Raw genomic sequence first — 24,212 nt, 5'->3', positions numbered from 1 at the left:
TACTACACTAAGATGCTTATCAGAAAAGTTACAGCTACTACGTGGGTTTAAGCTACATATGCTATGCAAGATATTCAAGTTACACTAAGATGCAGTTACACAGCAAGAACTAGCTAAGAACTAGCTCAGAAAAGCAATGAAGATGAACAAGCTAAGATGAACATGTTAATGCAAAACAATATGCAGACAAGTTAGTATGCAGAACAGCAAAGATGATGCAAGTAAGATGAATATACAAGAATCAGGAACAACACTTAGTTAAAAGATGCAAGAATAACACTAAGCTAAAAGATGCAAAGAACAAGACAGCAAGTGAGCTTACACTAAATGCACAACAAGTAAGAAGAACAACAAGTATGCTTACACTAAATGCACAGCAAGTGAGTTAAATGCTTACAGAACTAAGTTATGCCAAGTGAGACTAAGATGCACAGCAAGATGCAGGAACTAAGATGCACAGGAACTAAGATACAGGGACTAAGATGCACAACAAAACTACACAGATATAACAGAAATTAGCCCAGAAAACAGTTAGGACAACAATTCAACTACACAGCAGCCAAGTCCCCGGCAGCGGCGCCAAAAACTTGGTAGGACTTGAAAGAGTACCTACGACTATGTCTAACTGCAAGCGCACAGTGTCACAATGTAACACAAGGCAAGCACAGGTCGATCCACAGGGACAAGGTGGGTGTAGCTTGGAAACTATAGTCTCACTAAAACTGATTTCAGAATAAGAAGTAACACAAATAGGGGATTCTGTTTGCCGATACGGCTAGATGTTGGTTATGTAACACAAAATAGAAAACAAGAATGCATATTAAAGGGCACTAGGGCAGTCGAATCCACCACCTAATCTCAGCTAAGTCATTCCAGTTTCAATAATGTTCTTGTCCCTTTTTATGGACACCGGACAAGATGCAAGTCTGTCGTTTATACAGGGTCTCAATGGATGGATTAATATCAACTAAGCCAACTAACTAATCCCTAGTATTAGATGTCTTCTCACAGTACAACTAATCACAGATCAATTCGATAACTTGGATAATTAAACCTTTCCTAAGATGGATATTCTAATCGCAATTAGGGTATCTTTCCAAAGCACTAACTGTCTTTTCAGGGCACAATTAGTCAAGGGATCAATAACAGACAATGAAGCATGAATTGAAACACATTCATCACAGAAGTATTATAACTACAATGGATGCATGGCATACACTGTGAAAGTAAAATGATGAAGAGCTCAATTTATATTTATCCTAAACAAGTAAAGCACAACAAGAACAATATCAGAAACATGAATCAAACTTAGCAGTAAATTAATGGTTTCATCTCAACCCTAGCAAAATTAATTAGAACATGATGAACACAATATACTACTACAGCTTGGTGCACCGGCTAATCCGGGTATACCCCTAACATTACGAACACCATGTTCTATTTATAGTGCAGAATCCCCAAATTTCTAAACCCTAATTTTTGAAAACCTAAAATTTGATTTGGGGATTTTCAATTTGACGTACCCACTTGCGATTTCAGCTCGACCCATACCTTATTTTGTGCTTCCCGCTCCCTCTCCTGTCTTTAATCATTTCTATAGACTCACCTATTTTACCAATTTCCCACCTAGGATTTCAGAGATGGATAGAGGGGAAATTGGTGAAATAAGTGGCTAGAGATATATGGTAAGGTGGGTGTTTCGTTAGAGTGGTTATGGAAGTCGTAGGGTGGGCTGTGGCAGAGGTGGTGGTGATGGCAGAGGTGGTGTCTGCGACAGAGACAGGGTATGGGATGAAGACGAAGTGAGAGAAGAAAGAGAAAGTCGATGTGTTTAGGGATTAGGGTATGTTTGGGTCGACCTCTATTTTGGGTGTACATGAGTTTGGTGTTTGGGTGTTGAGCGGGAGTAGCGAACTTTGATGCACAGCGAGTAAAGAGCGTTGGATGATCCCATATAGATTGAATCGAACGGCTACGATGGAGAGGTATGTAGCGACCGTTGGATTATGAGATACAACAAAACTGACGGCTTCAGATGGAGTTAGGTACTATGGTGTTTGACAGGAGCTTCGGATTTTGATGCACAATGATGAGGTGGACGTTGGATGATGAGATGGATCCAATCTGAGGGCTCTCATGGAAATGGGTATGGATAATGGAAATGGATTTGGGTAAGGGTTTTGGGCCTTGGGTATGCCAAGCCCATATCTTCTTTAAGAACAATTCTTCCTCTTCAAGCCCACTTTTAATTGATCCGGCTCTTGCAAACATCAATCTTCGCTGCCTTTCTGCGGGAGTCTTTGTCGTTTCTTTGCTCTTTTCGCTCCGTGAGTTAACCAGGCTTTATTTAGTACCTAAAGATTAGGGCTGCACATGGGCCGGTATGGGCGGGTATATGCTAAAACCAACCTCGCACCCACAGATTGCGGTTTTTTTTCATAACCAACCCGCACCCACAAACAGCGGGCGGATTTTGTTACCCGCCCGCTACGGGTTGGGCGGGTATGGATTTAAACGGGTTAACCCGCTTATATTCAAGTATTTAGAGTACTGCTATTCTCCTTGATTAAGTGAGAAAAAAAAACCAAAACCCCCAAAATATTCATATCTAGGAAGTTCACAGATGAAGATTAAGTGTTGAATTTGTTGATTTTCGATTGTTGTCGATTTCTGGTGAAGATTCGAAGTTGTTGTTGTCGATTTCTGGTGAAGATTTCTGGTAATTGTCGTTCGTAGGTGAAGAAGAAGAACTGAGGAGGAAGAAGAGGAGAGGCCGAACAGAGAGAAGAGTGTAGAAAGTGAATGAGGGTTATCAGTTATCCTATCTACTAGTATTAGGGTTTCATAATGGACGACTAGGATTAGTTTTATCTAATGGTATATAATCTGCGGGTTTTTTGGACGGGTATGGGCGGGTATTAGCTTAAACCAACCTCGCACCCACAGACAGCGGTTTTCTTTTTTCATAACCAACCCCGCACCCACAACGGGCGGGTATGGATTAAAAACCCACGGATTTAGCGGGTACGGGTGGGTTTGGGTATCGTGGGCGGGTCTTGTGCAGCCCACTAAAGATGCAAAATTAATTGAGAAAAGTATTTATTCTTGAAAACAACGAAAACACAGAATATGGGATAAAATGGAGCGTTAGTGCACAAATGATGAGTTAAATGCCAATAAAAAGGTGCAAATATATACAATATTTGGCACTCATCACGTACCCAACTTGTCTCATTTACCAATTCCGTATGCACACATATGCACACACTTGGTTTCCGGTACATGGATTTATACACTAATGTGCGAACACCCTATATATGCTTATATCTAAGGGTGCACATGGTACGGTTCGGCTCGGTTCTTGCCGAAGCCGAGTACCTGTACCTCCCTAGCCTCGGTTCCTATTTTTTGGACCGATACTTGTACCTTGTACCTCGGTTTCGGTACCATTCGGGACCAGTACGGTACCAGGGACGGTTCCGGTACTAGTCTCGGTCCTTAATTTTTCCAGACAATTTTTTTTCTATTAGGAACTTGTTTTACTGAGCAACAATATATTAAGTAATATCTCAAAGCACAATACATAACAACTAACAAGTAGCAATAATACTAGCAAAGAAAAGTGCCAAATACCAAGTCTTGAAAAATTGAAAAAGTAACAAGTAACAAAAGACTGACAGACTCACCGACACAGTGACTCACACACAATTAAACAATAGTCTTACTGGAGACAAAAGTAACAAGTAGAACTGGACAGTGGTGGTAAAAAAAATAACAAGTAGCACCGGTGGCAAATACAAAGTCTTGAAAATCTATTCCATGGCAGCAGCACTGGTGGTGGTGGCATTATTGTTGATAAGACCAAGTAACGCTGCAAAAACAAGTAATAACAGTTAGTCAGTTAGTAACTATTAGTCTATTACTAAAAAAAGTAACAAGGAAAAAAAATATATGTTACCTTCTTCAACTTCGGCATTGTCATCTGGTATGTAGTCACATAGAAGATCAAGTTGTATTGGCTTCCTTAGCCAGCTTCTGCAACATTTCTCCTAGTGAAATGGCGTCATATACTTGATGCATCCATGATTGATCACTGAGAAACAATATATACACAAACATGATTTAAATTCACAAGACACAACAACAACAACAACATGAAACTAATGCTCATAAAGGAACTTCATTACCTCACTCCATTAGCTTGTTCAGAAATTAAAACTCAAGAAACAAATGAAATTAAAAGCATTCTGCCATTATCGCTTCAGCAACCAAATCCAAACTACACTACACCAAGTGAGTAAACATGAGAAGAAACCATTGTCATGATATATGAATCACATTTGTTACTGATATACACTGTTACATTTTCAGAAATGAGCATACAACTAACAGTCTAACACTGTTTAGGTAACTATCCTGAATCGCGAAACTAATCACTGAGATTGTCAATGTAGATTAGGTTGGACTAACATAGATACCTCTGTATTGTTGAACTTGGTAAAATAGATTCATATTCAAGGGAAATTAGATGACAGGGAACTACATACAGATCAAATTAATGCACATTTCAACCAAATCTTCGACATAAATAACACAGAACTTTGCCTATTGCTAACCCCTTTTGTATATGCTATTTCTAACCCATGTCTCATCAGTCACCCAATTCAGTTTTGGGAGAACCAAAATCAAATCAATAATGTAACAATAAAAAAAGACAAAGATTACCTGCAAAAACAACTGAAAACTTCACAATAACAGAGTTTCAGGAGCTCCAAACTTCAGCAACTAATCAAGAAGCATCTGATCTAACTTTTCAAACCTGGTGCAAATTTATGAAATCTAAATTTCAAGTGATTGCACTTCTTGGAATAAAGTAAAAATCATACACCTCACTTCCAACAAGCTTTCATAGCTCAGTTGGTTAGAGCACCCGTTTAGTAAGCGGGAGGTCTTGAGTTCAACTCTCAATGAAAGCAATGAAGTTCTTTTTTTTCCCGGTGTACAACAATAATTTCTTTTCATTATTTGTATCTTTTAACTGTTTTTTTTTCTTTTTTCTTTTTAAATTTTTTTTTTATTATTTATTTCTTTTTACTTTTTTTCTTTTCTTTTTTTTTATAACTGAAAGTTCAACTCTCAATGAAAGCAATAAATTTTTTTTTTCTTTTCCGGGGTAAAACAATAATTTTTTATCAATGAAGCAATGAAGTTCTTGAGTTCAACTCTCAATGAAAGCAATGAAGTTCTTTTTTTTTTTTCCGGTGTAACGCAATAAATTTTTTTTTTATTATTTATTTCTTTTAACTGTTTTTTTTTTTTTTTTGATAACTGAAAATTTATTATTAATGAATGAGGTTTTGGTCTCCTGTCAGGAGGCTACAGATTGAAGTTTCAAAGTTACTAAAACTTTCAAAAGGTGAACCTGACTCTTTAGCTGACTTAGCTAGAGCATCAGCTACCTGATTATCGTCACGACTAACAAAATCAAAGGTACATGAAATAAAGCTAGAGATTAAATGTTTGATCTCCTTTATTAGATTCCTATTCTCCCATAGTATTAAAAGTGAATGCCTATTGATAGTTTGAATGACCATCTTTGCGTATGCCTTTATTTGAATTCTTGTAAGCTGCATTCTCTTAGCCCAGTGCAAAGCCTCACGAATAGCCATACGCTCCACAGCTTCTGGGTTTGTGCTCCACTTCCATAAGTTCCTTTAATTCCAAGGCAGCAACCTGTAAAATCACGCATTACAATGCCAGTTCCAAATTGGTTAGTATGGTGATCAAATTAAAGAGGCATCAATATTGAACTTAATAACCCCTTCTAAAGGTGGTATCAATCTAGACACATTGATATTGTTAGATTCAGAGCATAGCAAGTTATTGGAAGCATGCATATGAGAAGCAAGATGATAAATAATTTTATGCACAGTGTTATGAGGGTTAAGTGATACTCCCTGGAAAGCTGCGTCATAATTATCCTTCCATATTATCCAAGCTCCAATCATTAGAGAATAAATATTTTTCATCATCAGTCGAGTGAGGAGGAGAAAAACAGCTAATAACCTAATCGGAAACTGAGTTGCAGTTGGCACTGACTGAATCAATATGAATGTTGATGCCTCTCCATACTTCTCTGGCATGTCTACATTCAAATAAGATATGCTCCATTGTCTCTTCAGTACCACTGCAAATGTCACATCTTGTATCTAGTTCTTCATTGTAAGTGTCCCTTTGATACGTTGAGCAACCTTACAGCTCCACAGCGCTTTCCATGCTCGTTTTTTCACATCAACCCCATTAACTTGAACTTCTCTGTCGTTGTAGGTCAACATTTCGTAGGTGTTATTTATTGAAAACTTACCATTCTTTGCAGGATTCAAATCATTGTGTCTTCCTTACTGTTATGAATGAAAAGACTTTGAATCTTGATAGAAGTATCAACATCAAATAAAACATTCAGTAAGTTGACATCCCAATGAGATGCATAAGGAATAAGAAGTTCTGCCACCTTATCATAAAATCTAAAATGATCACTCATGGGAACAGGTGGATGATTCATGCCAGGAATCCATCTGTCCTTCCATATTTTAGTTTTCCTTCCATTATTAATTTCCATGAAATATTTTTGTTGAACAAGAAGAAGACCTTTTGTTATACCATTCCATGCATATGAGCAGTTCTTAGCTGTGATATTTTGGTGAATAATATCTCCTGATTTGAAGTATTTGCTTTCCAAGACTTTAGTCATCAAGTTGTTAGGTTCATTGCATATTCTCCAAGCAAGCTTAGTGAGCAAAGCTAAGTTGAGTTTCTTCAGGTCTCTGAAAGCTAGTCCACCCATCTCAGTAGGCCTGCAAATATTTAACCAAGCAGTTGGGTTATGACCTCTATTACTGTTATACCCCCCAAATAATTCTTTCAATACTTGTCAGTTGTTGAAGAAGATTTTCTGGTAGCTTGAAAGTTCCCATCTGATAAATTTGGAACTTTCAAGCTACCAGAAAATCTGTTTTGAGACATAATTAAGAACATGCTTGATCATGGTGCCTCTTCCTGCTTGAGAAACGGAGATAGAAAACCATGTAGAAAACCTGTTTTCAAAATTTTCCTTTATGCTTTTGAAGGATTCTTGTTTTGAGTGTCCAAGAATAAGAAGTGAACCACGGTACTTTTATTTTGGGTTCATTGATTTAACTCCAAGAATTTGTCTTAATGTCTCTGCTACCTCAGGCTTGGTCTTCTTACTGAAATGAACTGCACTTTTCTCAAAATTTATAACTTGTCCTGATTGAGAACTGAAATTTTGTAGTAACTCCAGTAAATTTTTAACAGAGGAGAGATTTGCTTGAGTAAATATCAAGCAATCATATTCAAAAAGAAAATGATTAATGGCTGGTGATAATGCAACCACTTTAATACTTTTTATTGTTTTATCCATTTTTGCAGTTGAGAGTTGTCTTGAAAGAAATTCGATAACAAAAATAAATAGATAAGGTGATAGTGGATCACCTTGTATGATACCTCTAGATGGTGATAATTCTTCACATGGTGACCCATTAAGCATAACTGACAATGTAGTAGTAATGATGCATTGATAGATTAGGTCACATAAATCTTCACTGAAACCAAAGTAAGAAAGAACTTTAATCAAGAAAGGCCATTCTAACTTGTCAAAATCCTTTGACATGCATATCTTGTTACTCCTCTTTTCTTCTTCATAGAATGAATAATTTTTTGATCTATCACTATGTTGTCACTGATTAGTCTTCCTGAAACATATGCAGCTTGAAAAGGTGATATAATTTTCTCCATAAGAAGTTTCATTCTATTAACAATTGAAAAAGCGGGGGTCTAACAACCACACCCAATATTCTGTTTGGAAATCTGAATAAACAAACTCCAATATACTTTCAAGAGAATCAACTAGACAGTCAGACTCAATCTACAGAAAAGTATATCAAAGAGTTTATATCTCTGTTTCACAATGTAATCAGAAAATCAAACAGATAGAATCCGCGAGCCTGATTATTATGTGAAACAACTTGAACCGTACCAAAGACCAATGTTCAAGTGTCAATCAATTTATATCAACAACCAAAGGTTGGATTATCTAATTGATTGATCTCAACGCACAACCTGTGATATTTCAATTATATAACAAAATATAATGCGGAAAAGAAATAACACCGACACCAGAATTTTGTTAACGAGGAAAATCGCAAACGCAGAAAAACCCCGGAACGTAGTCCAGCTTTGAACACCACACTCCATTAAGCCGCTACAGACACTAGCCTACTACCAATGAACTTCGGACTGAAATGTAGTTGAACCCTAATCAATATCACACTAATTCAAGGTACAGTCGTGCTCCTTACATCTTTGATCCCAGCAGGATACTACGCACTTGATTTCCTTAGATGATCTCACCCGCAACCAAGAGTTCCTACGACCCAAAGTCGAAGACTTGATAAACAAATCTGTCTCACACAGAAAAGTCTATTGGAAATATAAATTTGTCTCCCACAAAAATACCTACGAATTTTGTTCAGTCTTTTGATAAATAAAGGTGAACGGGAATCAATTGGTATACTAGACTTATATTCCCGAAGAACAGCCTATAAATATCAATCACCTCACAATAATCTTAATCGTATGGTAGCGAAACAAGATATTGCGGAACCACAAACGATGAGACGAAGATGTTTGTGACTACTTTTTATCTTGCCTATCGGAGAATCAATCCCGAGCAAATCTTAGAGAAGATAGTACTCAATATGATAGAACAAGGCAAGATCAGAACACGTAACTCCAGAGAAAATAGTTGGGTCTGGCTTCACAATCCCAATGAAGTCTTTAAGTCGTTAACCTACAGGGTTTCGTGAAAAACCTAAGGTTAAAGGAGAATCAACTCTAGCTTATACAACTAGTATCACACAAGAGGTGTGGGGATTAGGTTTCCCGTTTGCTAGAGTTCTCCTTTATATAGTTTTCAAATCAGGGTTTGCAATCTTAGTTACCTTGGTAATAAAGCATTCAATATTCACCGTTAGATGAAAACCTGATTAGATTCAAGCTAATATCTTTCAACCGTTAGATCGACCTTAGATTGTTATACACAAATGAAATGTACCCTCATTTATGTTTAAGTAACCGTACCTAAACGTGTACACCATGTTGGCTCAACAGTAGTTAACAAGGGTTAGCTATATGAACACTCTCATATCAACCTTATTCATCTTAACCATAAATAGTTCAAATGACTCAAATAAAACCAGTTAAAGATTGTTCAATTGTTATATTCTCATAGAAGTATACAAGAACACAACTGAAGAAAAATCGGTTTGATTCACTGGAATCAATTCATGAACATTTTACCCACGGTTTGCAAAGAATACATTCCTTAATATATAAATGTATTAGCTCATGAGCCAACCGATTTTAGAACTTTAACCACTCAAGTATGTATACGGGTATGCATACCTAAGTAGCCGGTCTGAGTTTGGGTTTGCTAGTATGCGAACGGGTATGCATACTTAAGTACACTTCCAAAACCCATCAGAAATTACCAGACATATACCTTACGCAAGTATGCGTACCGGTATGTGTACTTGGTACACGGAATTTCACAACTACAAGTACGCATACGGGTATGCATATTTTAGTTCCGGTCATGGATCACACACATGCAAGAATGCACACTAGGTTCATAATATAATGATGGTTAAGTATTCTAAACTCTGAAACTTTCTTAGAGGATGACAATAGCCGTTTTCACACACTATTAACATCAAAACAATTTTCAAGTTATTGAAATTATCATAACGAAACATTCCAAGTCTACACCAAATGATTGTATCACACAAACCATGTAAGATATTACTCGGCGATTTTCACATGATCATCTTTTGACTTTCATCAAGAATATAAGATGAACTTGGTTAAAGCGAAAGATTACCAACACATATTTCGAGAAATATGTAAGCGAGTTAAACTCAGCTCGAAATCTCAAATGTGTATAATCGACAACTATATAGTAATACGACTTTTGTCTCAATATAGGATATAAATTAGAAATAGACTTTCCAAGTGATAGATGAGTTTTAGTCTCCACATACCTTTTGTTGATGAAGTTCCACAATCTCTCCTTAGTATTTCTTCATCTTCAATTGATGAACGTCGTGAAGTCTACTGCTCAACTACACAATCTATCCTAGTCCGAGACATCACTATAAGTAGACTAGAAATCAATACTTATAGTTTTGATCACTGATATTGACAAACAAGCTTGAGATAGCAATGCTTGCGAGTTCGACCGAGCAGTGTCTAACAACAATAACTTTAGAAATAATCTTATAAGAAGTATTACACAGACCAATTGGTCTGTAATCAGCTGCACCAGTACTTTTCTTCTTTTTTGGGATCAAAGAGATATAAGTTTTATTGATCTGCCTGAGAATGTACTTCGTTTCAAAGAATTTTTTAACCATAAGATAGACATCTTCACCAACTATGCTCCATTGGCTTTTGTAAAACCCATCTTGGAATCCTTCAGGACCTGGTGCACTCTAATTCTCCATGCTTTTAAGAGTAGAGTGTATCTTTTCATCAGTGGGAATTCTTGTGAGAGAGATATTATCCTCTTATGTAATAATTGTTGGCCGAATGTTGTACAGACCTTCATCTATGACTGGGTTTCTAGATGTGCTGATGCTTTAAAATGTTGAGTGAGATGCTGAGAGATTTGATCCCTTGACTGCAACCAGTTATTGTTTGGATCTTGAATTGAATCTATATTATTCCTTGTTTTCCTTCTCTTGACTTTAGTGTGGAAGTACTTGTTATTTGTGTCCATATCCTTGATAAAGTGATCACTGGACTTTTGTTGATAAAACTGAGTCTTTATTTTGTGCCACTTGTTTAGTTCATTATTGATGTTGATAATTTCATTGATGGTGCTTGGATCTGAAGGTTTCTCTTGAAGTTTATGTAATTCCAGTTGGAGAATGTCCACCTTTTGATTAATATTACCAAAATGCTCTTTGTTCCATAAGGATAATTTCTTTCTAGTAATATGCAGTCTATTAACCAATTGATATGCTGGTGAGCCATTCACACTAGATTTCCAAGCATTAGCAATAACAATGGAACAAGAAGCATCATTTAACCAAGCCAGGAAAAACTTAAAAGGTTTCCAACATTTAGGTAAAGTAACATCAGTGTCTAACATAACTGGACTTTGATCACTACCTAATTGAGAAAGATGTAAAAGCCTAGAGTTTGGGAAATTTAAGGACCAATTTCCATTTCATAAGGACATATCTATCCTAGTTCTTATAGTGTCAGTGTCGATGTTATTATTAGACCAAGTATAGCCTTTACCTACAAAACCTATGTCTTCTAAGCGACAACTTGAGACAATATTGTTAACACAGCCATCAGTGGACGAAAAAGTGCTAACATCATTATTAATAATATGGAAATTGAAGTCACTTAATACAATCCAAGGACTATTATTAGCTTCACTGATTTGATGAATGTAACTCCATTGTTCTTTTTTCTTTACATAGTTAGAGTAATCATACATTTAAGTCAACAAGAATTTTGGCTTGCTAGGATCAGACTGAACTTGAAAATTAAACATGTCGTTATAAGTATCAACAACATCACATGTTAATCCTTGTTTCCAAAGTAAGACTAGACCACCAGATAAGCCTACTGGTTCAATGAATGGATAATGGAACTGCTTTAAAAGTGTTATGTATTTGTTTTGATCTATTTTTGTCTCACATAGGAAAATAATATCTGGGTTTTTTGTTCTTATGATATCACTCAGATGATTCCTAGTGGTTGCATTTTTGAAACCTTGAACATTCCATGATATTATCTTCATGATTATAATTGCTAAAAAGAGAAGAAAATAACAAGTAATATATGTTTTTCTCAAAGTAAGGAAAATCAGTAAAGAATGACAAAAATCAATGATAGTGAGGATGATTTTATAGCAGGTGAAAATAACCACGGGGAATTTTAAAAGGAGAAGATTTATGAGTTCAATAGTTACCTGATTCTCTTTTTCTGTGTTTGCATTATGGTTATCTCTAGTGGTGACCCTTTGAGTTACCTGAAAATCAGTGTAGGAAACATTGTTGGAAGTGGTGGTTGTTATTAAAATGTTGTTTGTCTTAGTGAGACAATCTTCGGTATCTCTGTGTCTTTTTCCAATCCTATTAGTTTCTTCATCTTCCGTACCCTCTGACTTGTTCAGTAAGAAATCAAAATTAACGGCAACACCATCCTTAGGAGGAATGAAAACTGTAGTCTTCACTGATGCTTTGTTATTCTTCTTAGATGTAGGAACATTGCTTGTTGAGTTGATAACAATTTTTTTCCTTATATTAGTAACTTTGCCAAAGAAGTATGGCTTTTTATGAGCTTTGTCCATTTTTTTTTACATCTTTGCATGCCCCCTGTAGTGTTTGATGACATAATAATTAGTGCAGTTTCCACTCGGTTGTATTTTATAAAAGAATTTGATCCATCAAGAAATCCCAGCATTAGTTACTGCTTCAACCCTCTTATCAAAGGATTGGTGAGATCAATATTAACACAAACTTTTACAGGATCGCTACCTAATGGAATGGCATCCTTGGGTTCATTGGCAATGACTTTTCCCATGATTTCACCTATCTTAGTGACTGCAACAACATTCATTGTTCATGTAGTAAAAACTTCAGTTGTATCCAAAACTGTTGAAAACCAAAAATGTTTCTCTATGTAAATCATGTCAGGTATGTAATCATGCACCACCAGAAGATGGTTATTGACACTCCAAGGAAGTTCATCTATGACTTTGTTTAAAAGGGACCAGTTGCTAAACTTGAAAATCATTATGTTTGTTTCAGCTTCTACAATTCTCAAATCATCAGATGTCATGAAAGGCCACGTGAACCTATGAACTTCTCCACTATCTCAGCTTTTATTCTTCCTTCTATTATGATCTTTCCAATTGCACTTGCCTCCCAAGTTGAATCTGCTTCTCCTTCTTTGTCATCTGCTAGCGAAAAATCCACAATATCAGAGGTATCACCCAAGTCCAAAACAACCTGTTTGAACTTATTAACTAAGTCTCCCACTTGAGTCGAACTTTCCCCTTCCATCTCTAGGGTAAGGTTGTGTTTAATGGTGTTGTTCAGCTGCCTGAAAGGTATTGTTATATGAAGATTGATACTAGGGTTTTGAAGGTATATTTGGCAGGTATTATACCGTAAAATCTGGATACTATCGATGAAACTTGATGAAAGAATATCTTGTTTTCCATTGAAATTATTGCAGCTGGCTATTGACTAGAGTAAAAATAGGCAACTAATTTTCGGAATGAAACTGTTATTTTTGAAATTTAAAATTTTTGAATTGAGATAGACGCGGACTTCATTAATGTTGTGAATCACCGAGTTAAAACGGGTGTTGTTCTTCGTCCACCACAAACCATAGTTTCCCACACGGATTTCCTGTTCTATCAAACGAATGATGAAAAACTCGGCAAACGCCATAATCACAACACATAGTAAGGCAAACTCCATAAGAGATAACTCAATCTGTAAACATATATTAGAGAAAAAGTAAAAGTTAGTTAAACATAATAAATCTATATTATAAGGGACAATGGTGTTTTTCTATTTGGACGGAGATCTACAGTTTAGACACATAAAGGACGGCCCGGATTGAGGCACATATTTAAGTTATCTAATTACATTTCTGGCATATAAAGAATGGTCCAGATTGAGCTGCATATTTAAGATTTTCAATCCACATTTTAGGTATATAAAGAAGGGTCCAAACTAATTCACGTATTGATTTTATTTATTTGGGAGTTATTCCTCCCATTTAATGTCAAATGTTACTTATATTCAAAATTAAACGCCCATTAACTTAATCCCTTTTATAATCAAATTCCTTTCCCAAGGTTTTGCACAACTCTATTACCAAGGTATGATTCACTTTTGTTTTGGTTGATTGAGATAGTTGTTGTTAGCTTTTCTCTTTAATTTTTTTTGAACGTCCATGGATTATGGTGCCTCACGCCTGATTTTTATATCATTTACGCAGTTTAATTTCTCTTTGATTGTTTTCGTTAATATTTTACTTTGTTATCTCGATTTTGTTTTTCATTTGCAGTCAAATGATATTGATTAGATATATGATTGCTAAGTATTCATTTTTATTCTTATGTTAGTTTTTTTTTAATACCATACCATTTAATTTCTATTTTTTTACACAATATTTTTTATTTTTCTCTGGACGTGGAATTGTCCAATAAGACTTTGACTTCTTCAAGCAAAAATCATAGGTTTTACATGGAGCGAAAATAAATGACGAAGAAAATGACGGTTCCATTATTATGCCCTTAATTTGGGTCCGTAAATGGCATTTCTTAACTGTATTCTTATTGTTGTTGGAGTGTTCATACTCTTAATTGGATTAGAGTCGTGTACATTTTGGTATCAAATGGGTTGAAGTTTCTTGATTATATCTGTTATTCTTCTAATTCTTTGTATCATATAAACCTTGAAATTACATCTCTTCATACTTATAACCTTTTCATGGTTTAGAAAGTGAGTATTTGTTTATCTTAAGTTCTCCATGCATAGTCAAATAATGGTTATATGTAGGTGACACCAAAATTCCTCACCCATTAACTTAATCCCTTTTATAATCAAATTCCTTTCCCAAGGTTTTACACAACTCCATTACCAAGGTATGATTCACTTTTTTTTTGGTTGATTGAGATAATTGTTGTTAGCTTTTCTCTTTAATTTTTTTTTAACATCCATGGATTATGGTGCATCACGCCTAATTTTTGTCTCATTTATGCAGTTTAATTTCTCTTTGATTTTTTTTGGATAATATTCTATTTTGTTATCTCGATTTTGTTTTTTTCATTTACAGTCAAATGATATTGATCAGATATATGATTGCTAAGTACTCATTTTTATTCTTATGTTAGTTTTTTTTTTAATACCATACCATTTAATTTCTATTTTTTTACAAAATATTTTTTATTTTTCTCTGGACAGGTAATTGTCCAATAAGACTTTGACTTCTTCAAGCAAAAATCGTAGGATTTACATGGAGTGAAAATAAATGACGAAGAAAATGATGGTTTTTTGTTATGCCCTTAATTTGGGTCCGTAAATGGCATGTCTTAACTATGTTAGAGCATTGCTCGGTCAAACTCGCATGCCTTGCTATATCAAGCATGTTTGTCAATGTTAGTGATCAAAACTATAAGTCTTGATTTCTAGTCTATTATAGCTAAGTCTCGGACTAGCATAGTAAGTGTAGTTGAGCTCAAGGACTTCATGGCGATTCATCATATAAGTGGAAGAACTACTCAAGGAACCGGTGGAACTTCTCGACAAAAAGGTATGTGAAGACTTGAACTTATCTGTCACTCAAAAGTCTATCTATTATATCTCCTACTTCTTGAGACAAAAGTCGTGTGCTATATATATAGACTTAGATTATACACATTTGGTATTTCGAGCCGAGTATACCTCACCTATCTATATCTCGAAATATGTATTGGTAAGCGTTTCGCTTCGACCATGTATTTATTTACCTAGTGACGCAAGTCATGTATGTTTCAATCATCTTGAAAATTTCTTTGACGAGAAATAGTGTAACAACTATATAACGTCCTCTAAGAATGTTTCAACGATTGGAATGAGAGTTTATATTACATAACCATAGTGGACATAAGTTTGTTGTGGAAACACATATGTGCATAAGTCCCATGCTGGAAATCGGCTAGTAGCCAAGTCCGCGAACTCAATCCGCGAACTGCCGAAGTTCTCAAACCCGAGAATTTCTGCTGAGTTATCAAACTACCTTGCGTGAGACAAGCCCGCGAACCAGCGAAGCTCTCGAACCCGAAAATTTCTGCTGGAGTTTGAAAACTCTTTCCAGTACTTCAAGACCGCGAACCTAGTCTGCGAACTTGTATAGGTTATATATCTAAAGATGATTTCTGAACTTAACTCATAAAGACTAAGGAACACTTTTGCAAACTGTGGCTATAAAGTTCATGAACCGATTCATGTGAATCAAATCATCTTTGTTTCAATTGTGTCTTGTGTAGTACATGAGATTTTCTTGCAATTGAACAACTCTCTAACTAGTTCATGTGAGTCATTTGAACTAGTTATGGTGAAGAAGAAAGTGGTTGGTATGAAATGCTCAAATGGCTAACCTTTTGGTTGACTATTATTGAACCAACTATGCACACGTTTGGGTACGGTTATCAAACCTAGAAGCGTGCATTTCATTTGTGTATAACAAGCTAAGATTTTGATCTAACTGTTGAGATATATTAGCTTGAATCTAAATCAGGTTTTCATCTAACGGTGGATAGCGTTTGCTTTATGACCACGGAGAAACCCTGATTTGAAATACTATATAAGGGGACATCTAGCAACTCCACAAACTAATCCCCACACGTCCGTGTGATACTAGTTTGTAATCTAGAGTTGATTCTCCTTTAACCTTTGGTTTTCTTCTTCTAAAACCAGGTTAACGACTTAAAGACTTCATTGGGATTGTGAAGCCAAACCGATACTACTTTTATCGTAGTTGTATGATCTGATCTTGCATCTTCTATCATACGAGTACAATCATATTGATTGGCTTGAGATCGTGAGAGTTCTACGATAGGTAGGATATAAAAGTAATCACAAACATCTTCGTCTCATCGTTTGTGATTCCACGACGTCTTATTTCGCTACCATACGATTAAGATTGTTGTGAGGTGATTGATTAATCTAGGCTGTTCTTTCGTGAATATAAGACCGAATTATCAATTGGTTTCTGTTCACCTTGATTTTATATCAAAAGACGAAACAAAAACTTTAGGGTTTTTCTGTGGGAGATAGATTGATCCTTTGATAGACTTGTCTGTGTGAGACAGATTTGTTTATTGTCAAAGCCTGCGATTTTGGGTCGTAGCAACTCTTAGTTGTGGGTGAGATCCGCTAAGGGAATCAAGTGCATAGTATCCTGCTGGGATCAGAGGCGTAGGGGTGCAAATGTACCTTGGATCAGTGGGAGACTGATTGGGGTTCAACTAAAGTCCAGTCCAAAGTTAGCTTGGAGTAGGCTAGTGTCTGTAGCGGCTTAATGCAATGTGTATTCAATCTGGAATAGGTCCCGGGGGTTTTCTGCATTTGCGGTTTCCTCGTTAACAAAACTTCTGGTGTCTGTGTTATTTCTTTACCGCATTATATTTTTTATGTAATTGAAATTATATAGGTTGTGCGTTTAGATCAATCAATTGGAGAGTCCGACCTAACGGTTGTTGATTGATATTGATTTATCCTTGGATATTGGTCTTTGGTACCGTCCAATTTTATCTCTCTTTAATCGAGACTCGCAGTTTGCTTGAGTAAGATTAAATCGAGAGATTGAGATATAAACTCTTTGATATATCTTTTTATTGATTGAGTCTAACTGTCTATTTGATTCTCATAAAAATTATTTTGGATTTTGTCCATACAGATTGCTAATCGAATTGTTGGGTGTGGTTGTTAGCCCCCGCTTTTTCAATTGGTATCAGAGCACGCAAACACGTTTAAGACCTCAAAAGTCTGTGTTTGTAGCGATCTGACCATATGGACCATAAAGTCTCAATTGACACTTCACCAAAGTTAAAAAAACAACCGTAAAAAAGGTCTGATAAACTGGTTACTCTATAAAATAAGTTGGAAGAACAAATCCGGATCTATTCTGGTCTTGTTGCAGAAATTGCAACTCTTAAGGATTTGATATATAGTAAGAGTCTCTCGTTAATTCTGAGAGAATCCAGTTGTTCCTTTCCAAAAAATAGTCACAATTCAGATCATGTTCAACCGATTATTGAGAAAACTGATATGACTAGGAACCACTCAGACAAATATCAAGGGTCTGGCCCATATGGTTGTTTGTTCGATCATCCTCAACAAGCCCGTATGTCATCCCTAAAGAGTTCGGAGGTTGGATGTATTCCTGACAAGAGAACTATACAACCTCTTGTTACTCTAAAAGGACATGCAAAACCGTCAGGAAATTCCAAACAGAAAAGTACTGATGGTATGGGTAACCTTGCTTCTTGTCCTACCGCTCCTCTTCAATGGTGTAGTGACAGTAGTTGTAGTCTTTTTCTACATGTATTAAGCGACTCTCCATTGTGTATGTCGTCTACCGTCTCTAAATATGGAAAAGATTCTACAACCAAAACGAAAGGACAAAATCTGATTGGTTGTCATTCCTCACATCTAGAACCAGAAAATACTGATATAACTCTGCACAATTCCTCTTGGAGAAAATCAATGGATGATGAGATAAATCAACTTCATAGACATGTTATGTGGGATCTTGTACCATGCATGTCCAAAGTATATGATAGTGGTTCTAAATGGGCATCCAGGAATAAGACAGATGATTTAGACTCTGTAAAAATTAATATCAGGACTGTCCCTCAAGGATACTCCCAAGTTAAGAAATTTGAGTTTAAAGAAACTTGTGTTCCTATGGAGTGTTCTGAGTCCATTCAACCTACTTATAAATGTCGTAGGTCATGTATGACGAGTTTTTCCAGAGTTAAAAGAAGGAAGATCTTTGCTCATATAACTAACCTTGAAAAATTACAATGTGACAAAACAAGGGGAGTTTTTGGCTCACAACGTCTCTATCTAACCCTTTTGACGCTCGCATCCTCATTCTTAACTTGAGAAAATGGGGATTTGCTTTTTTTTTTAAACTCAAGTAGTTTATTTTGGTTAAATAGTCTTGTGAAAATCTATATAAATACTCAAAGCTACTAAAGTTGTTGGTTTTCCAGGGTTTGAGGCGTTCGTAAACGTATGATTAGCTCTTTAAAGGAATACTAGTTCATGGCCCCTGTAACTAGAGGCCGCACAAGCAGGAATGCAGTTGAAGCAGATCACATACGGCGATGTACATGAATTTACTCCACAAGCACGAATAAAGTGAAGGCTATTTTTAATAAAGATCTCTCCTCGAACTAGTTCATATCCTCTTATCAAAGTAATGCTGAATTCAGGGACCTGGTAAAAGAATTCATTAGCAAAAGAAACGATTTAAAATCTCAAATCGCTTCATCTTTGAAAGATCTTGTTCACTATGAACGAATGATGGCATCAACAACGAACATTGTTCGTAAACTAAAAAGGGAACTCAGTAAGTTGATTGTTATTCCAAAAGAGTTGGAAGAATTGAATGATCCTATTGTCAACAGTTTCTTCAACAATGAGAAGGAGTTCTCTGTAGATGCTCTGGGGAAGATCTACAATTCCTAGTAAGTCTTCTTTTTGGTTTAGTTGGAAGAATAACTAGTGCTTTGAATAACGATGATTGTGACTACAATAGCTATTATTTTTCATCTTCTTGTATTATTTTTTAGGTTTATTGGTTTTAAATTCTAAAAATATTTGGAGAATGATGGTTTGCAATATTTAATCTTATGGTTTGTTATATTGCAATATGTTATGGGATATTGGTGTTTACGTCCGTGAACTTTGTTGTCCCATATTTTGTCAAAAGTAAAGTCGTTCATGATCGGTATGTATGTATTGATTTAAGGATGAATTGACTTTTGACAAACACAAAAGTTAAGCCTATATTGTCAATTGTTGATGGAAGATAGGTTAAAATATTTTGTGAACAAGGATAAAGTTTATTATTGTTATGCAAATAATGATTGAAAATAGAATAGATTCTTACGTATTCCACAATATTGATCTTCATTGATTCATATCCTATGAAATACTGTGAGACTCCGTAATATGTCTTATCTTCAGCACGATATGACTAAGTTGATTATTTTTGATTACCTTGGTTGGTTGTTCCGTAAGGTATGTTATGTTGAGCATTTGTGAACTAAATTAATCATCTCGTTTGGTTATTTAGTTATTTGCTCCGTAAGATCTCTTATGTCGAGCAAAACAAATGACAATTAAATTGATTACTTTTGTAGTTAGTTTGATTGTTTGTATTCCAATTAGATTAATTATGGGTTCTCTTGTAATTAGTGTAGTTGAGCATTCATATATTCCATAAGATTCCTCTTGTGTTGAGTATATAAACGGCTATCCTAATCATTTTCTAATGGTTATATTAGTCATATGTTCCATAAGTTTACTTATGTTGAGCATAATCAATTAAGTTGATCACCTTGTGTGTTTAATTTGATTGCGTATTCCGATTAAATTAATCATGGGTTTACTTGTGATTAATTTGATTGAGTTTTTGGATATAGAAAATCATTTTTATGGTTTTTGGTGTCCAACAAAATCCTTATTTTCTCTCGAAATTAAGGTCGCTCTTGTTGTTCCCTTGGGAATGACATCTAATGGGGGAGAGTTCTTTTGAACTTGTGCTTAATGGTCATATCTTGAGGGGTGTGCGGCTGTGGAATTTTAGAGGGGTTATCTTGTATCTTTAAACTCCTTGATGAATGCTATTAGCTTCGGCTATATGATTGCATCTAAATTAAGATGATGTGCGTCTTTTCTTTTAGTCATGAAATGTCTCTTGTGGAAATTTCATTATGATCCCGTTCTTGTACCTTTGCCAATTTTATTGACAAAAATGGGGAGAATTAATATGTAGTTCACACTACAAATACATATGGTTTTCGGATCATTGTGTAAGGAGGAGTGGTTTCCATGATCGAGATGGAGTATTGACTAAGGGGGAGTGATACATATCACCATAGTATTATTGTTGAAGTTGTGATACAATTGGACTTTGACACTGTGTAATAATACTATGAGACTGTATAACAATGATCAAGACCTACGGATCTTCAACAACGGTGATGCTAAACTTACAACCTTTGGGATCATTGGAGTACTTGGAAGGACGAAGATTTCAAGGAATGTTGAAGATTAGACTTATGGAATAGGAGCTATTAAAGTTTCATTATCTTTTTTGTATTCCATATGTATTGATAGTTTTGTCACTAAAATTGACAAAGGGGGAGATTGTTAGAGCACTGCTCGGTCAAACTCGCATGTGTTTCTATATCAAGCATGTTTATCAATTATAGTGATCAAAACTATGAGTCTTGATTTATAGTCTATTATAGCTAAGTCTCAGACTAGAATAGTAAGTGTAATTGAGCTCAAGGACTTCATGGCGATTCATCATACTTTACTCAAGGAATCGGTGGAACTTCTCGACAAAAAGGTATGTGAAGACTTGAACTTATCTGTCACTCAAAAGTCTATCTATTCTATCTCCTACTTCTTGAGACAAAAGTCGTATGCTATATATATAGACTTAGATTATACACATTTGGTATTTCGATCCGAGTATACCTCGCCTATCTATATCTCGAAATATTTATTGGTAAGCGTTTCGCTTCGACCATGTTTTTCTTTACCTAGTGACGCAAGTCATGTATGTTTCAATCATCTTGAAAATTGCTTTGACAAGAAATAATGTAACAACTATATAACGTCCTCTAACCATAGTGGTCATAAGTATGTTGTGGAAACACATATGTGCATAAGTCCCATGATGGAAATCGGCTAGTAGACAAGTCCGCGAACTCAGTCCGCGAACTGCCGAAGTTCTCAAACCTGAGAATTTCTGCTGAGTTATCAAACTATCTTGCGTGATCCAAGTCCACGAACCCAGTCCGCGAACCAGCGAAGCTCTCGAACTCGAGAATTTCTGCTGGAGGTTGAAAACTCTTTCCAGTACTTCAAGTCCGTGAACCTAGTCTGCGAACTTGTATAGGTTATATATCTAAACATGATTTCTGAACTTAACTCATAAAGACTAAGGAATGCTTTTTCAAACCGTGGCTATAAAGTTCATGAACCTATTCATGTGAATCAAATCATCTTTGCTTCAATTGTGTCTTGTGTAGTACATGAGATTTCCTTGCAATTGAACAACTCTCTAACTAGTTCATGTGTGTCATTTGAACTAGTTATGGTGAAGAAGAAAGTGGTTGGTATGAAATGCTCAAATGGCTAACCTTTTGGTTGACTATTATTGAACCAACTATGCACACGTTTGGGTACGGTTATCAAACCTAGAAGCGTGCATTTCATTTGTGTATAACAATCTAAGATTTCTATCTAACGGTTGAGATATATTAGCTTGAATCTAAATCAGGTTTTCATCTAACGGTGGATAGAGTTTGCTTTGTCAGCAAGGAGAAACCCTGATTTGAAAGACTATATAAGGGGACATCTAGCAACTCTACAAACTAATCCCCACACGTCCGTGTGATACTAGTTTGTAAGCTAGAGTCGATTCTCCTTTAACCTTTGGTTTTCTTCTTCTAAAACCAGGTTAACGACCTAAAGACTTCATTGGGATTGTGAAGCCAGACCGATCCTACTTTTATCGTAGTTGTGTGATCTGATCTTGCATCTTCTATCGTACGAATACAATCATATTGATAGGCTTGAGATCGTGAGAGTTCTTCGATAGGAAAGATATAAAAGTAATCACAAACATTTTCGTCTCATCGTTTGTGATTCCACGACGTCTTATTTCGCTACCATACGATTAAGATTGTTGTGAGGTGATTGATTAATCTAGGATGTTCTTCGGGAATATAAGACCGGATTATCAATTGGTTTCTGTTCACCTTGATTTTATATCAAAAGAAGAAACAAAAACTTTAGGGTTTTTCTGTGAGAGACAGATTGATCCTTTGATAGGCGTGTATGTGTGAGACAGATTTGTTTATTGTCAAAGCCTGCAATTTTGGGTCGTAGCAACTCTTAATTGTGGGTGAGATCAGCTAAGGGAATCAAGTGCGTAGTATCCTGCTGGGATCAGAGGCGTAGGGGTGCAACTGTACCTTGGATTAGTGGGAGACTGATTGGGGTTCAACTACAGTCCAGTCCGAAGTTAGCTTGGAGTAGGCTAGTGTCTGTAGCGGCTTAATACAGTGTGTATTCAATCTGGACTAGGTCCTGAGGTTTTTCTGTATTTGCGGTTTCCTCGTTAACAAAACTTCTGGTGCCTGTGTTATTTCTTTTCCGCATTATATTTGTTATATAATTGAAACTATACAGGTTGTTCGTTTAGATCAATCAATTGGAGAGTCCGACCTAACGGTTGTTGATTGATATTGATTGATCCTTGGATATTGGTCTTTGGTACCGTCCAAGTTTATCTCTCTTTAATCGAGACTCGCAGTTTGCTTGAGTAAGATTAAATCGAGAGATTGAGATATAAACTCTTTGATATATCTTTTTATTGATTGACTCTAACTGTCTAGTTGATTCTCATAAAAAGTATATTGGAGTTTGTCCATACATATTGCTAATCGAATTGTTGGGTGTGGTTGTTAGACCCCCGCTTTTTCAAACTATACTCTTATTGTTGTTGGAGTGTTCATACTCTTAATTGGATAAGAGTCGTGTACATGTTGGTATCAAATGGGTTGAAGTTTCTTGATTATATTTGTTATTCTTCTAATTCTTTGTATCATATAAACCTTGAAATTACATCTCTTCATACTTATAACCTTTTGATGGTTTACAAAGTGAGTATTTGTTTATCTTAAATTCTCCATGCATAGTCAAATAATGGTTATATCTAGGTGACACTAAATTTTTATTATCTTAGAAGATCAACTTAAATTATTTATACATAGTCAACCATCTTGCTAAGCTTGAAACTCAGGTCTCTTATGTACTCTTAGGTCAAGGTGTAATATCAGTTCCATTTGCAAGTTTTCATACCATTAGTATTTAGAGTGGGTTCCTTATTTACTTTTAGGTCTCAAACGCATATGCTAACAAAGAACAACTCTCCTGTACATGTATCATTTATCGATTCATGTATTAGAGGTGGGAATTTCTTTTGTTTGGATCTGCAATTTTATTTAATGTGAGTATTTCACTATTTAATAAGACTACAAGATGGTCTTATTAATTGTAAGGAAAACCATACTTGGCATATATTGTATGCAATTTGATCAGGTGCATCATTTTTCATCGCTATGAAAGATTCAAGGACGCTTCATACTACCAATATCCAAGGGAATGTTGTAGGATTCAACATTTTACATTATTATCTTCTTTTTTTTCTGACGTTATAAGATGGGCGTTTTTCATATGTTAGTTTAAACCGTAAATGTGTAGTCATCATTCTTTATCAAGATGTTTCATAGTATAGTGTAATGT

At 35.6% G+C, this 24,212-nt stretch overlaps 1 non-coding gene across 1 annotated transcript; it reads left to right on the top strand.

Annotated features, from left to right (window-relative positions):
* Positions 1-4,902: 4,902 nt before the first annotated feature.
* Positions 4,903-4,976, top strand: TRNAT-AGU. Its single transcript has one exon. It is a non-coding gene; the product is annotated as a tRNA-Thr (tRNA).
* Positions 4,977-24,212: the final 19,236 nt, after the last annotated feature.

The sequence above is a fragment of the Papaver somniferum genome, unplaced genomic scaffold (genome assembly GCF_003573695.1).
Source record: "Papaver somniferum cultivar HN1 unplaced genomic scaffold, ASM357369v1 unplaced-scaffold_154, whole genome shotgun sequence".
Taxonomy (NCBI): domain Eukaryota; kingdom Viridiplantae; phylum Streptophyta; class Magnoliopsida; order Ranunculales; family Papaveraceae; genus Papaver; species Papaver somniferum.
The sequence above is the reverse complement of the archived record's forward strand: the minus strand, read 5'-3'. Positions and strand labels throughout refer to the sequence as shown.